The sequence below is a fragment of the Mirounga angustirostris genome, unplaced genomic scaffold, assembly GCF_029215605.1.
Source record: "Mirounga angustirostris isolate CCGP_5_RB_7025 unplaced genomic scaffold, mMirAng1.0.hap1 SCAF_2, whole genome shotgun sequence".
Classification (NCBI taxonomy): domain Eukaryota; kingdom Metazoa; phylum Chordata; class Mammalia; order Carnivora; family Phocidae; genus Mirounga; species Mirounga angustirostris.
Genome location: NW_026991710.1, coordinates 38,508,911 through 38,524,600, shown reverse-complemented (window position 1 = coordinate 38,524,600; position 15,690 = coordinate 38,508,911).

Sequence of the window (15,690 nt, the reverse complement as noted above, 5' to 3'; positions counted from 1 at the left end):
TTCATCTGTTCATGTCTCAATTTCTTCTGCTGTAAACTGTGGGTAAAATCATCTGCCTTCCCCAGAGTAGGTCAAATGAAATGAAAAAATGAAAAAATTCCTGGTGGTTCGCAAATGTCAAGTAGTGTTTGTGATTATTATGATCTCTCAAAGAAAGAAAACTGAAGAAGAGGAGCTTGTCTTAGAGAGATGGAGAGGTGTTCAGCTCTCGCTCTTGGCTACTGCTTGCAGTCTGCCCTGTCCTGTCACCGCCATGCTCCCCAGCAAGGGCTCTGTCTGGCTGACCAAGCTGTCCTGCATTTTTCTGCTGCTTATCAGTGGCTCAGAGACTTGTCAGATAAACTTCCTACAGAACTTCCTTTCATAATAAGGAGGAACTAGAGGTTGTGTTAAGTCCAGGTTCTCTTTTTAACAGGAGCCGGTGACCAGCTATCAGCAAGGATGGTTGCTCCTGATGAAAGGAAATGATAAAATGAACTCTGCAGAGAGTTATTTTACTGTCTGTTAGGTAAAAGGTAGGAAGACTATTTTGAAAATACATTTGAACACATGCCTGGTTGTATTAAACTATGGTGTCAATGGTGACAGCTGTGTAATATTCCTAAAAATAAAAACAGAACAAACACCCCCAGATTTACTTAGGAAACAAAAAATCCTGAGTAAGAGATAACAAAAACTTAGTGTCTTTTCCAATAGAGTTTAACAAAACAGTTTTTTAAAATTTGTCACTGAACTAAATGGTTCTTGATTATATCAGCCGCAAAAAAAAAAAAAAAAAAAAAAAAAATCCAGGGATTACAAGTTAAAATGGATGGCCACATAGAAGGGGCTTGGGGGTAATTATAACTGACATTTTACTGAGAGCAGGATTGAAGATAATGTACCTCATGAGTGAGTTTTAGGGCAAACAGTGTGAACAATAATAGTATTTAAGTGATAGTATTAAGTAATAGTATTTCTCAGGAGCATGCCCTTCCGGAAACTCCCTAATATAGTAAATCTTTATAATTATTTTTTCCAAACATGATGTGTTAGCTTTGACTTGATGCCTCAGGGAGCAAGGGGTTAGAAGAAGGTGAAGGGAGGGTTAAGATACATATTAAATAAATAATAAGAAACCAAAAGGGAACTGTTCAAATTCCCATCCTTGGGGGCCTGATTTCCCGGTGTCAGCAGATGGTGCTCCTTCTAGTTTCCCACAGTGTCCTAAATGAGAAAGTTTTCCAAAATACTTAGCTGAAAAAAACCAGAATTTTCCATCCAAAAATCAAGTCAAATCACCCAAGAAAATAGAAGCAGTATTTACAGGTGAACTTTTATTATGTGCCTGACTCATGGGAGGACTGTGATAGGATCATGAAAGAAAATGTTCTACTCATCAAATTCTCAAATGGCAGTATTCTACCAGAGTTTAGTGGGAGTGCATGCCAGTGATCAGAGAAGTTTAGGAATTTGTATTTTTGTTTTCTTTTGGATATTCACAATGCACGAGAAGTTGTGCTGTGAAGAAATCAGTCTAGCTTTGTTAGTACTAGTATTTCCTATTTTATTTCCCCAAAGTACACTTTTTTTTTTTTTTTAATTCCTAAGGACACACTAAGTGATAGCTTCCTGAATCCGTATGGATATGGTTGTCATGCACGGGACCCAATCACTGTTCTCTCTCCCTGCGTTCTTGCCTACAGGGGCTACGTGGGCAGGGAACGCTGCCTGCTCACCTCATTTATGCTGAACACCTAGCACGGTGCCTGGCATGTAACAGACGCTCAATGAATACCTGTTGCACTGCATTGAAATGACCAGTTATTCTTGGATTGATATTTAGTCAGCGATGTGGTCCTAATCATGCACTATTCACACTTAACACACACGTGTGCATACTCACACCTGGAGCTGATATTTTAATTACAGCTTAGAGTTTACAAAATAGTTGTAGGTGTATTATCAGATTTTGTCTCCATAAGCACCTGTGAAATGGCGTGCAGAAGATGGCTAGCTGTCCACCAAAATTTGTATTTCTTCATTTGTAAGAGAACATAGTTGCTGAAAAGTGACTATTGAGGTAGAAACTCTATTTCTCGGTCCGCCTTCATTTTTTATATTTGGCTGTGACTATTGTTCGCCAATGCAATGAGTAGAAGTGAGATTTATCACGTATGGGCCAAGGCTTTTAGGCGGTGTGTGCACCCTTCTCTGGGCTCCCATTTGCCTTGTGCAGCTGCGTAAATTCAGCAATGTCACGACATAGGCAAAACCTGGGTCTGTATATTGCCTAGAGGAGAGCTGACCACCAGCCTGGAAAAACCACACTGGACTGGTGTTACATGTAGAAGAAGAAAATTAAACTATGGACACTGGGTTTGTTACAGCAGCTGGTGTGACCCCAGCTAAATACAAGAAGCTATTGCTATTCTAGCCTGTGATAGAAGGTGAAATGTGGAAGAGTTAAATATCTTACTTAATGCTAATTTGTGAAAAACCCAAGTTTCCCATCCAGGTCTTTTCGATCCAGAGGCTGTGCCCCTTTGATCGCTCTATACCTACCTCCCGGCCAAACATTCATCAGTATTGGTGAGGCAGCGTTCCTGTTGCAAGAGAGCCTTCCTTGTGAAGGCTCAAACTTCGTATCTTGGATTCGTGGAGTCAGTGTGACAAAGTAACGTGAGAATGGTAATTTTAATAATGAAAAAAATAATATCATCATGCATTTTTGGTGCTTTATAGTTGATAAAGTATTCTTTCATATGGCTCATTTTATCTTCATAATACCCATACATGGTATACAGAAGGTTTTTCCTTTCTCAATGTTATATGTGATCAAATGAGTGTTAAGTAAATACTTTGTCCCAAATCTTATTATTCAGCTTAGAACAGGAGAATGAGGACTCCAGCAGGAGGGTCTTTAGGAGGGAAAGAAAAGAAGTAAAGAGAGAGACAGTCCCAGTAGAATTACTGATATCGTGAGTGTTTGAAAACAACATTTGAGGATACAGGCAAGAAAGTGCAAGATAATTAAAACTTTAGGGAAAAAGAAAATATTTTGAAAGAAAAAAAATAGAGCATTTTGAATGAATTTTTCCCAAGAGCAGACCTACTATAACATAGTAGTTGGCTTGGCTCTCTAGAGCAAAATATTTACCTAGCCATAATCACGTATATACTATTTATTTATTCAACTAGAAATAGTGATAAAACCAAATAGGGCCTATGAGATAGAGAGGTGGGGTTGAGTTGTAAGAGACCTAAATCCTCATAGCAGGAACCCTGTGGATAATATTAGGAATCAAATAATCAGAAAATATCAGTCTGTGCACGTTGTTTGTACATAGAGAAATAACCACTAGAGGAAACAGCGGGAAGGGTTAAATGCTGTTGCTTCTGAGGTGATGTAATTTAGGGGTGGAATGCAGGGCTTAGATTTTCAGTATACGTCTCTGTAATATTGGGGGTTTTAATCACATGTATATGTTATTTTAATTAGAAGTAACATTTATTTTAAATGACTTTAAAAAATGCAAAATGCTTAATACTAGTCAGCATTATATATTTATAGATTTGGTGTCCACTTCTTATCCCCTGGGGGCATCCCCTGAGGGCAGGTTGTCCTGTTAACTTAGATCCCCGGAAAGCTGGGTTTAGAAGTGGAAGCACCTCTTACGCAGAGATGTGGGTGTGTAGGGAATAGGCTGTAGGGAGGCAAGAAAAGATGCAGAGAGAACATTCAGCAGCAACTCTCATAGTCTAAGTAACAGAGTTTACGTCTGCACTAAAGAGTAGAATCAGTGATCATGGGAAGGATTCGAGAAGTTTTGAAGGCAGAAGCAATGGATTGGTAGATGGATTGGATATTGATTATGAGAAAAAGAAGAGAATCAACAAGGACTTTACAGCTTGGATCTGAGCAACAGAAAGAATGAAATTCCCATTTATGGAGAAGACTGTGTGAGGAACATATTTGGGGGATTAAAACCAGGAGTTTAGTATTGGACATGATAAACTTGCTGTGCCTATTAAACACCCCGCAGGTGGAAATGTCAAGTAAATATTTAGATATTTGAATCTGGAATTCAGGAATAGTTCTAAGATAGAGATATAGAATTGAGAGTCAGTGGATAGATGGGATTTAAAGCCATGAATGAATGGGGTCACCTAAGGAGTGAGCATAGAGAGTGAAGAAATACAGTCTGAGGGTGGAGTCGTCATCACTCTGAAGCTTAGAGGTAGGGATAAGAAGGATCCAGCATAGGAGACAAAGTAAAGGCCAGGAAAGTAGGAGGATAAGTAGATAAGGGGGTATCCAAGTAGTCAAAAGACAGCATTTCAAGGAGATGGGAATAAGCAATTGTTCCATATGCTGTCGAGGAATTAAGTGAATACTGAGGAGTAAGTGACCCTTGCATATGGCCACATGCAGGCCATTGGAGTCATTAACATGAGCTCTTTCGGTAATGTGATTGGAGTCAAAATGAATCCAAGGCAAAAAAAAAAATGGGAATATAGATAGTGGGAACTTTGAGTATAGACATCTTTTTCTGAGTATTGCTGAAAGAGAAGCAAGTTTATTAGGCAGTAGCTAGGGACACATGTAAGGTTAAGAGAATGTTTTTGGCTCTTGTTTATGTTTAAGGAAGTATGTTATAGTAGGTCTGCTCTTGGGAAAAATTCATGCTGTAAAGCAAATGGGGAAAATGAGTGGAGTTAGGTCTTTGAGTAGACAGGAGGGAATGGGGGCTAGTGCCCAATTGGAAGACATGAGTATGTGGGTAGGATTTCAGATTCGGTGGTGGGAACATGTAAAAGTTCTCTCTTAATCTCTTTGCTTCTATTTTCCCTGGGGAATGGGAAGGAAAATGATCCGCAGAGGGTGAGGCTAGAGGAACTGTGGAAATTTGAAGACAGACAAATGAAGTTACCATGTAGCAGACTGAGAGAGAGAGAAAGCTGCCTAAAGAAATACAGGATAGTCTGGAGCACCAGGGGCTCGCTTGAGGGTTTTGGTCATGACGTTGTGTGTTTCTCTCTAGCAGCTGCTCAGGTGCCTGAACATTAGACCACTATGTTGAGCGTTGGCTTCAACTAACACTGGGTGTTTCCCAAATTGGTTCAACAAGGTAAGAGGGGAGTGAGAAGGGGTCTATGCAGGGGAGTGGTGGTGCGGGTGCATCATGGAATTGGAGTCAGGTGAGAAAAGACGAGAACACACGGTCGATGACGAGGCAGTGGGGTCAGTAGGTCTCACATATTTATGGAATTATGGAATTGAGGTAGGAGAAAAGAGGAGTAAGAGGTAGGAGAATAGAGGCAACAAGAAAGGGTAAGAGGCTGGGTATTGAACACATTTGCTTCAAAGAAGCTGGGTGTTTAGGGAAGATAGTGGTCTGGCTGTTGCAATGAGTAGCAAAGAGGAGGCTTATCCCCCTTCAAGCTGAGTGGTACATGGGATATAACAGGTAAAAAGGCCCCAGTCTATGCGCACTATAGGCAATTTAGCCTTCTCTATGGATAGACAGATTTCAGACTGCCCGACAAGAGAAAGAATGCCAATTTAGCCTAGCTTCTTTTAGAATTTTTCAAGTGTGTTATATATGCATTCTAGAAATAAACATTTCTAATTTTTTCCTAATAATATATTGTAAAGTAGAAAAAGTATAATTTATATAATATGTGTATCTGTATCTATGCATTTGTTCTCTTCTATTATTTTATAAGCATGAAAGGAAAACAAAACTGGTTTCAAGAAACATTAGTATTATGCACAACCATTACTCGATTGTCAAGCTACTTTCTCTGAATTTTGTTAACTTAAATCTTATATATTAGCACAAGTTTAAAATATTCCTTCTGTCACTTAAATATGCGCCACTCAGCGTTTTGCAAATGACTTCATAGTATTTTGTTAGCAATAACTTCCTTTGGCTCCTTTGCCAAGTAGTTGATATCCAGATGCTCGTAAGCACAATAATGTGTTGGCATAAACTAATTATCTGCCATGTGCAACTATTTATACATCCTCACTACATTAGTAAGATATGAAAGCGATTTACAATTCCCTTTAAATAGCCACATGCACCTGCAGGCAGTTTTGGTTCAATAATACAGAAATAAATGATAAAGATAGGTTAGGCATCTTTGTTCTTTATGGCTTTAAGAGTTCAAATGATTATGAACAAAACATTTCCTTTCACTTTGCAGCATTGCAAACACTGTGACAACTTTCTTGGTAAATTCCTGAATTAATTCTGGAGCTTTATATCTTGGAAGCAAAGAAACCGGAGTTTTTACAGACTCAGAGAATTCCGGCAGATAAGGTTGTTACATTATTATTATTATTATTTTAATTTGGGAGAAGTGAGAAAAAATCTGAGATTGGTGATATGATGGTCAAAATGAGAGAAGTTAGTGGAGGAACATAGTTTCTGAATTCACTTCATAGGAATTGAGTTTCAATCCTGTGTCTGTGCGGCCAGTATAATTCTTAGGCACAGTAGACATGGTACGTGGGCCCACGGTTTTGTTTTGTGTGTGTGTGTGTGTGTTTTTAGAGACTCACAAAATATTTTTTTTAAAGATGCATTTATTAATTTGAGAGAGAGAATGAGAGAGAGTGCAGGAGGGAGGGGCAGAAGGAGAGGGAAAAAGAGTCTTAAGCAGACTCCATGCTGAGGACCCTGAGATCACAACCTGAGCCAAAACCAGGAGTTGGTCGCTTAACATACTGTGCCACCCAGGTGCCCAGAGAAGACTCACAAAATATTTTACTTTTAATTTCTCTTAAAATCAGAAGGAAACAATTGAATATCATAATAATGAATATATAATAGTAAACCCAGGCTGGATAATAATTGTCTTTATACTTAGGCTATTAACAAAATACGGCTTTCATTTTATTGTTTTATTACTATTATTATTATTATTTTATTGAGGAAGGGGTCCACAAAGGCAAAACAGCCTGGGGTTTATGAAGTTATCGTACAGATTTGAGTGGCTCTATCACTTTGGATGAATAACTTAGAATAATTTAACCAGGTTGTACCTTATTCTCCTAATCTTTAAAGTAGAGCTAATAGCTGAGAGGGCTGTTAGGAGAAACTGGTGAGATCCTATATACGAGGTTCTTCTTACAGTGTCATGCACAGTCAATAAATGTTTAACTAAAAATGGAGTCTTTGCCTCCATAGAAAAACGGCTAAGGAGCTCCATCTCTCTATCTCTGTCTCTGTTTCTGTTTCTCTCTTTCTTTTAACACTGCTTACTACAATGCTACTGGATGAAGTCGATTGAGAGGTTTGGCAAATTCAATTAGAAATGTTCTTTATAGGGGCGCCTGGGTGGCTCAGTGGTTAAGCGTCTGTCTTCGGCTCAGGTCATGATCCCAGGGTCCTGGGATTGAGCCCTGCGTTAGATTCTCTGCTTGGTTTCCTGTTCCTGCACTGTTCTAACCTTCCCACTCCTGGTTATTAACTCATGAATCATGCCCTCCTCCAAGGAGAGAATCTAATAGTATCTAATGATTTCTTGGTCAGTAGCTTAAGATTTGCTAACTTTTCATCTTTCTTGAGCTCTGATCTGTGGCTATAAATCTGTTATATTTCAGTTTCAATCCTACTCATGCTAGCATGTGCCATGGTGAGCTTTCTTTGGGGAAAGGCACTAAGACTTAAAATATCTTTGGCTCTAACTTGTGTACCAACAACCATGTTCAAGAGTTGCTTTCCATATTATCTGCAAGTGTTCTAGAAATAGAACACCTTTTCTGCCCCAAGCTCTCTTATCCATGTGGTAAGTTTCCTTTCCCAGGAAGACCCTGTCCGAGTTTAAGAGTCTAGACTCAGATGTGAGGAAGCCTTCCCTTCCTGTACCCACTCCGGCCAATTTGTGTCACTGTTGCTACCTTTAGCCCTATGCCAACTAGAAAGCCCTGGCAACATTTTCTTAAACACCAGCTGCTCACTCCTTGTCTTCTCATTTTCAAACTCTACAGTTCCTTTGAACAGTTCCAAATTACTCAAGTGTGCCCAAACCAATTCGGTCCTTCAGTGAACGTCAGGTTTTCTTGGTAAACATCAGTAACCACCTCTGGTTAGAGGCAATCCCCACCCTGCAACCTCCCTAGCAGATGTGAAGTCACCGTAAAAACACATCTTAAGCCAAAATCTGCCAAATAGAAGACATTTATTAACAACAAGCATAATATCATAACTTTTTAAAGATTAATTAAGAAAGGTTTATTCTTTTGCCCTCAGGTTCACAGATGAGCATCATCCACGAAAAACACTCCCTCTGAGCAAGGCACAAGAGGTTGTAATGGCAGGATCTGCAGGCTGTGTCACCAGGACCAGTGGCAAAATGCCTCCAGATGAAAGGTCCTAGAGATAGGTGTTGCACTCAGGGCATTGGTTGTTGTTGAGCATGGTCTTCTCTTACTTCAATCCTGCAAGGACCTTAAACTCCCCTTTACTTTTCACATATCCCCAATCGCATCACTATCTCCAAGAAAAGGTTATTTCCTATAGGTCTAATGTAAATTAATTAACCCAAAGGGGCTGATTGATAGTGACTTCTTAGGCTAATTAACTCTCTCTAGAGTGTTAGTTAAATTTAATTTGTCCATAAGTACATGTCATAGTACTTATACTGAATTATTTGAAGTTAATTACATCCAGAAACTGTAACAAGCAAACCAGTTGGTGGGATGGTGGTGGTGGGAGGATTCTTCAGTAATGTCCTAGATGACTTAATAAAGTCAATGGAATCTTAAAGTTATTCAGCTTTATAGGTCAGACATACTCCTGGTAGAAGTGGATAGTAGAATAGGTATGGAGGGCATTTAGGGTCTTGTAACACTTGAGCCTGTAATTCTCTAAAGTCAGTGACCTTCTTTATCCATTAGGCTTTGTTAGCCTTTTCTAGGATTGTGCTATTTTATGGGCCAGACCCTTTTTCACTGTTAGATAAAACCCAAAGAAAAGGCAAAGGAAGAAATTAAAGAAAAAAAATAAGACTAGAGCTAGGGGGAACAGAGTTCAAAATTGTGATTTGAGGTCCCCAGAGGAGTAGGAAGAACAAAATAGTAACTGATTCTTTAAAGAGAGGGGAATATTAAAGAGGGAGCCAAAGCAGGAGTCAGGTGTGAAATAATAAAGTGGGGTCCTACTTACTAGAACCAAGTATTGGTTGGGAATTAATCTCAACTAAAGAACTCTATTACTTACTACAACTGTAAGGACAAATGAGGAAGGCACATGATGTGATGAACACTGGGTGTTATACCCAATTAATGAATCATTGAACACTACATCAAAAACTAATGATGTACTATATGTTGGCTAATTGAATTTAAGTTAAAAAAAAAGGACAGATGAGAATGGAACCCCAAGAAGGGTGACTTGAGGTCTGTCATCATATTCTAGTTCCAGGACATTCTATATTATTTAGCTCTAGTTCTTTTCAGAGCCTAGCATGGCATCCACCTTTGGGAGCAGTTAAAGGACTACAGAAATTTTACAGGAACAAAATAACATCTCCTTGCTTTTCCCCCCAATGTTTTCCTAGTGTTAAGAATAGTTAGGTCATTACATTACTATTTTCATGTAGTCATTCAGTGTTCCTACTGTATATTTGAAGGAAATCTCTCACTCTCTCCATAGCCACTTCCCTGTTTTATTTAGATATCCATAACTTCTACCAAATAATAGTAGAAAAGTCAAAGCCCAAGAGTTCACATTCATCTGTAGAGAGGCCAACCTATTAGAATTTGATTTTAAAAAGAATCAATTGCTTGACAGTTGGCAGGCAATGATATCTGAATAAAGAATTCAATGCTCTTGTTTAATTTAGTTTAGTTTTATCTCTGCTTTCAGATACTTTGATAAAACTTCAATTGATGTGAATTGTTGTTATTGCTTAGTTTATTGCATTTGTAAATTAAATAGTAGAAATATTTTAGGACAATCCTGTGACAAAAGACGAACTGTGCTAAAACACCAGGAAATTTCTACATTGAGTATAGGTAACAATGGACAGGTGACATCAGCATGAGTATTTATAGAATTATCAGGTAGGAAGATGTTTATCTGCACAAAACATGTTTTTTCACCTGTCAGGCCAACTTGTTTCAGGATCTTATGACTGATGGCTGGTATAATCATGCAGAATATCAATGTTGATTTGACCTAGTCATCCATCTATATATCCATTTATCCATTCTTTCAACAACTTTTTATTGAGAACTCATTACTGTGCTATACAGAAGGGGACACAGAAATAAATCATTAGCTTTTGTCCTCAAAGAGCTCACATTCCACCTGGGAGATGGGTGAACATATTTTGGCAATATAGTGTGATGATTTGAGCAGAAGATGATATGAATGGGAGCACAGGGGAAGGGCATGCACCAATACAGAGGATGTACCTTTTTAGTTTTTGGTACAGATCACACATTCTTTCATCACTATTTCTTAAAGAGGTGGTGAACCTGTTTTGTTTTGTTTTTAATTTAAAATAAGACCGACCATAGTTGGCTTTACATTTTATAAATTGTATATATAAATATTTTTAATTCTTCTTTTGGAAAAACAAAGGTAACTATTTAATTCTCTAAGTCATTTTTTTTGGATACTAATTGAACAATATTCCCACAGGAGCTAGAAAGGAGCCTTCCAAATAGTAATTGTTAAAGGAAGGTGTAAAAGAACCACCTTGTCATGCAGCTTAATGTGAAACTCTCTTACTTAGTTCAGAGATTGGTAAGCTTTTTGTCTTAAAGGATCAGGGAGAAATGTTTTGGGCTTTGTGGGCCACATGGATCTATTGCAACTACTCATTTCTGTCACTGTAGCACAGAAGAGCGAAATACATAAATGAATGTGCATGGCTATGACCCAATAAACTTTCATATACAAAAGCAGGTGGCAGAACAGATTTGTGCAACAGCTATTTACTGACTCCTGAGTCTTAATTGACTAGTTCAGATCATGCTATAAATATATGTATATACAAATGTGGAAATATTCAGTTAGTTATATATTTATGCTTGGTAAAATAAATTTCTCTGAACATATACTTGGATTGATAAAGATATAGAACAGATGAACAGTTCATTTGACTCAAGAGCTTAGGATTTAGTAAAAATTGAAACAAAAAGATAACTGCCATTTGTAATAAAATTCCTAGGGAAATTAGTTAAGGAGAATGTTTATAAAATAAGAATATATAAGTAATAAAAGGCATCTTATAGTTCATCTACTATAACTCCTTCATGACAAAGATCTTAGTGAATACTTGTTGAACTTGAATCCACATGGTTCACACGGGGCTGCTAATTAGTCATGCAGTCTGGCTAAATAAGGATAGATCACCCCATTATAAGCAGAGAATACTAAGGCAAGATTTATTGGAATGCTCAATTCTTGAACACTGGAAAACACATGTATTTGGTCTTATCTTTTGAAGTCAAGAATCTACTGACCTCCATTGTTACCACAGGGTTATCTTTCTTATTTCCTTTTTCTGGTCTACCTTGATTGAATTACCTCCCACCCACTTGGTATCAACAAAGTGTGCCCTCTTCTTATTCCTCATGACATGGTCTTCAGACATTAGTCCTCCATAGACTCTATGAATGTGGCAACAATCCAAATTACTGAACTGCAGTATTTATTTTTAGGGATATGAGATGCTAATTTTGAAAGTGACATTATACATCTAATCCTGTTTGTTATACATTCACTTATTCCTTCATTTTCACCCCAACAACTATTTATTGAGTGCTTTCTCTAAGTCAGGCAGTGTACTAATTGCAGGGGATACAATGTTAAGTAAAAATAAGCATGGTCTCTGAACTCCTGGAGCATATAGCATAGTTGGGTAACAGATATTAATCAAATAATCACACACAATGATTAAAAAAAAAAACTGAGACAAATTCTTGAGGAGAAAGCCCATTTAATGAAGAAATCTAATAGAGACTGGTGGGTGGGGGCTATGTCAGGGAGTGCTTCCTAATTTTTTATATGAAGGCTGAACAGGTGTGTAGAGAGGGCAGGAGCTTTCCAGCAGAGAAAACATATGCTACAATGTCTTATGGCAGGAGGAGAAATGACAGTAGGAGGCCAGGCACATTCCAGGAATTGAAAGGCTGCTGTTCATGGAGCAAGGGGAACAACGGTTCAAGGCCAGGCAGGAGTCAAGGCATCCACGATGATGTTCATGATAAGGCTCTTGGTCTTAACTTTATGAGAAATGGGAAATGTCTGAAGGATTTTAAGTTATGCGGTGACATGAACAGATCTGTATTTGGAAAGATCACTCAGACCACTCCATGGATACCAGGCTAGAAAGGTCAAAATGTATAAGGGGAGAACAGATGAGCTACAGTGAACAACATTTATGAACTCTTTGACACATCCTTGCATTAATTTATTAATTTACTCATTTATTTATTCACTCATTTATTCTTCCTTCAATTAACACTTACTGAGCACTTACAATATGAGAAGCCTGGTAAGGGATAAAAAGAGAGACAAATCATAGTTCCTGCTCCCTTGAGAGCTTATTAAAAACTTATATATTTTTCTTCTCACAATTTGAATGTTAAATTGTTGCAAGGGTTGGTATTTGAATGATGTTGACTGACAAACTAAAAGCAGTTTGAACCTAGAAAATTTTGCTCCAGTGACTTGTGTAATGACAACAACATAATTTGTATTAAAATCCATGACTAACTGGCCTTTTCTACCTTGTTGAAAATCTCTGAAAATGGCTTTAAAATTTTCACACTCTATATTTAGGTCAGAGTCAATTTCTTTTATCTTTCTTTATGTCATAGACATAGGGAGATAAATCCCTCACATGGGTTTTTATTCAGAACCAGTCTTCTTACCCATCTTTCTTCAACCTTAACATCTAGCACTTGCTATCCAGTTAGGCCTCTTTTCTCATCCCTTTTCTTTTTATCATTTTTCCATTTTATTTCTGGGATCTATGGATGTTTTGGTTATGGGAGTTCCTATTAGAATTCAATGAATATCATCCTGTCTACCCCCCAACCCCCCATCACCACTGCCTTCCATATCTGGCCTCTATGGGGAAGGATGAAGTAGAGATTCAGAACTGTTTGTCAAAAATAACCTCAGACGTTGTCTCAATCCCTCTGGATGCTTAGGTGCAGAAAGAAAGCAAAGGACCATTAAGAGATGGACACAAAGCACAGATATTACCAAAGACTATTCGTTCAGACTTAGGCAAGCAACTATTTATATGCTGTGATTTCAAGATCTTTAAGAAAGTCTCCCCTGCCAGAAAATATTTTCTGTGCCACTCCATCATTCCAGAGTTGGTATTAAAAAAAGACACACAGCAAAACTTCCTTTTCATCCTTCAGAAGTCAAAATAGACCAAGTTTTTTGTGATTAAATACAACTCCAAATTTTAGAGACTTAAAACAAATATTTATTTCTAGTTCATGCTATATGTCCAGTACAGGTCAGCTGGGAGCTCCAATCTTTGTTGTCCTCACTCAAGGTCCCACTGAGTGATCACCATTTAGAGTTCTCATTGGCCACAAGCAGACAGTGGGGAAGGAGGCAGCATGCTGAGCCTGACACTGGCTCATTCAGCCTCCATCTAAAAATGGCCCCTCCTCTTTCTTTTGCTCACATCTCATTGATCAGAGCAAGTTTCATTGTCACCTGTAATTTCACAGAGAGTAAGGAAATTCAATCTGTTCACACACCTAGGCTGGAAACTGGCAATATTGGCTGGATGGCACTAATGTCTGTCATAAGTCTCTTTGAAAATATCTCTATTAAAAAAAAATTTAAAAAAAGCAACCTTGAAGGATAATTTGTTATCTCCTAACTCATAATGCAAAGAGTTCCCTTATTTCTTATTTCCAACTGAATAGCATACTGGAATACCTGGAAGTCACACACAGAAAAAAAGGAAGAGCAACTTATAACCATATTTTAATCTAGGATATGACTAGGAGGATAGCTGGAAGTTTCAATGTGGATTACTGGCTTTGGCTCTCTGCATATTACAGATGTGGATCTCTTTTAAAGAGAAGATTCAACGTGTAGCAATTTCTTTGTTGCAGGCAAACCAGTAGCCAATTCAAAGGAGAAAGTCATTTTACTTTTTTTTTTTTTAAAGATTTTATTTATTTATTTGACAGAGAGAGACACAGCGAGAGAGGGAACACAAGCAGGGGGAGTAGGAGAGGGAGAAGCAGGCTTCCCTGAGGAGCAGGGAGCCCAATGCGGGGCTCGATCCCAGGACCCTGGGATCATGACCTGAGCCGAAGGCAGACGCTTAACGACTGAGCCACCCAGGTGCCCCGTCATTTTACTTTTCTATTCAGTTCATATAATGAATCAATAAAATACACTCGAGTGGATTTGATGGCATGACTTACACAGAGACCTACACACAGAAACACAGGCAGGGATGCCCAGGCCTTTGCAGTGCTGACACTCACATTCCTATGCCTAAATGGACACTTTCTTTTCCATGTCTACTCTTCTAACACACCTTCTTCCATATGACAAAAGACAAATATACAGACAAATGGAGATTTATGATATATATGAATATTATTGAGAAAGGGAGAAGGAAAAGGGAACAATAGAGAACTAATAAAAGGTGGAAATGCAGGCCAAGCTGTAATAAAAAGGAGGACATGGTATACTAAAGAAGAGGATGGGAAAAAAAAGAACAGGAGAGAGAGAGAGAGACAATGTATTCATGGGAAAAAAAAAAAAGTCACCATAAGAGAATGTGGGTATTTGTGGAGAGTTCTGACTGGTTATTCTGCAAAGGCAGGAACATGAATGTTAGTAGGAAAGAGTGGATGGGAACATGTGGAAAAAGATGAGTCAAAAGATTCAATAAATTTAATGGCAAGGAGTGCAACTCATCTCATCCACTAAATGTCGAGGCAGCGAATCAACAGCTTTCAAATAATTCAGTAATATCAGCCAACACTGTGTGGTATTGTCTATGATCCAGATGTCATCCTGTGCGTAAATATCAACTCACAGAGTATTCACAAGGATCATGTGAGATAGATTCATAGATACCCCTACTCTACAGGTAAGAAAACGCGACATAGCAAAGCTGAAGAATTAATCTAAAGTTGCATAGCAAGTAAGTAGTAGAACTAGGATTTGAACCTGTGTTTACCCAGAGTCCGAGTGCTTATTCTACCTGCTCTTTTCTATTGCATCTCATTTCCTTGGAAGAAAGAAAGTACTGTGCTTCTCCTGTACATATGGAAGCACAGATGCTCATGTATCCTCTCATTTATTCAGTAGGTTTTTCATTCATTGATTCTTTCTTTCTTTCATTCATTCCTCAAGAATGTCTTGAGATTATATATGCCCGGTTCTGTGCTAGACACTTGGTAAGAAAAGATAATTAAGATGAGGCTCATTGCTTTTAAAGGGCTCACAGGCTAATAGGGTAAGATAGAAAAGTTAGTCAATTCAATTGGATAGTCTAGGTTTCAGGTTACTTGCCTGTGCTATGTTCAGCAGGAGTACAAAGGATGGTGTGGACAATTTTATCTGTAAGTGTAAGAAATCGTTTATAGGGCTGAAGCTTGAAGTGTTGCCAGGTAGAGGTAGACAGTATGAGAGTGGCATTCCAGTTGAAGGGGACCATGAGAACCAAAAGCATAGAGGCATGAAATAT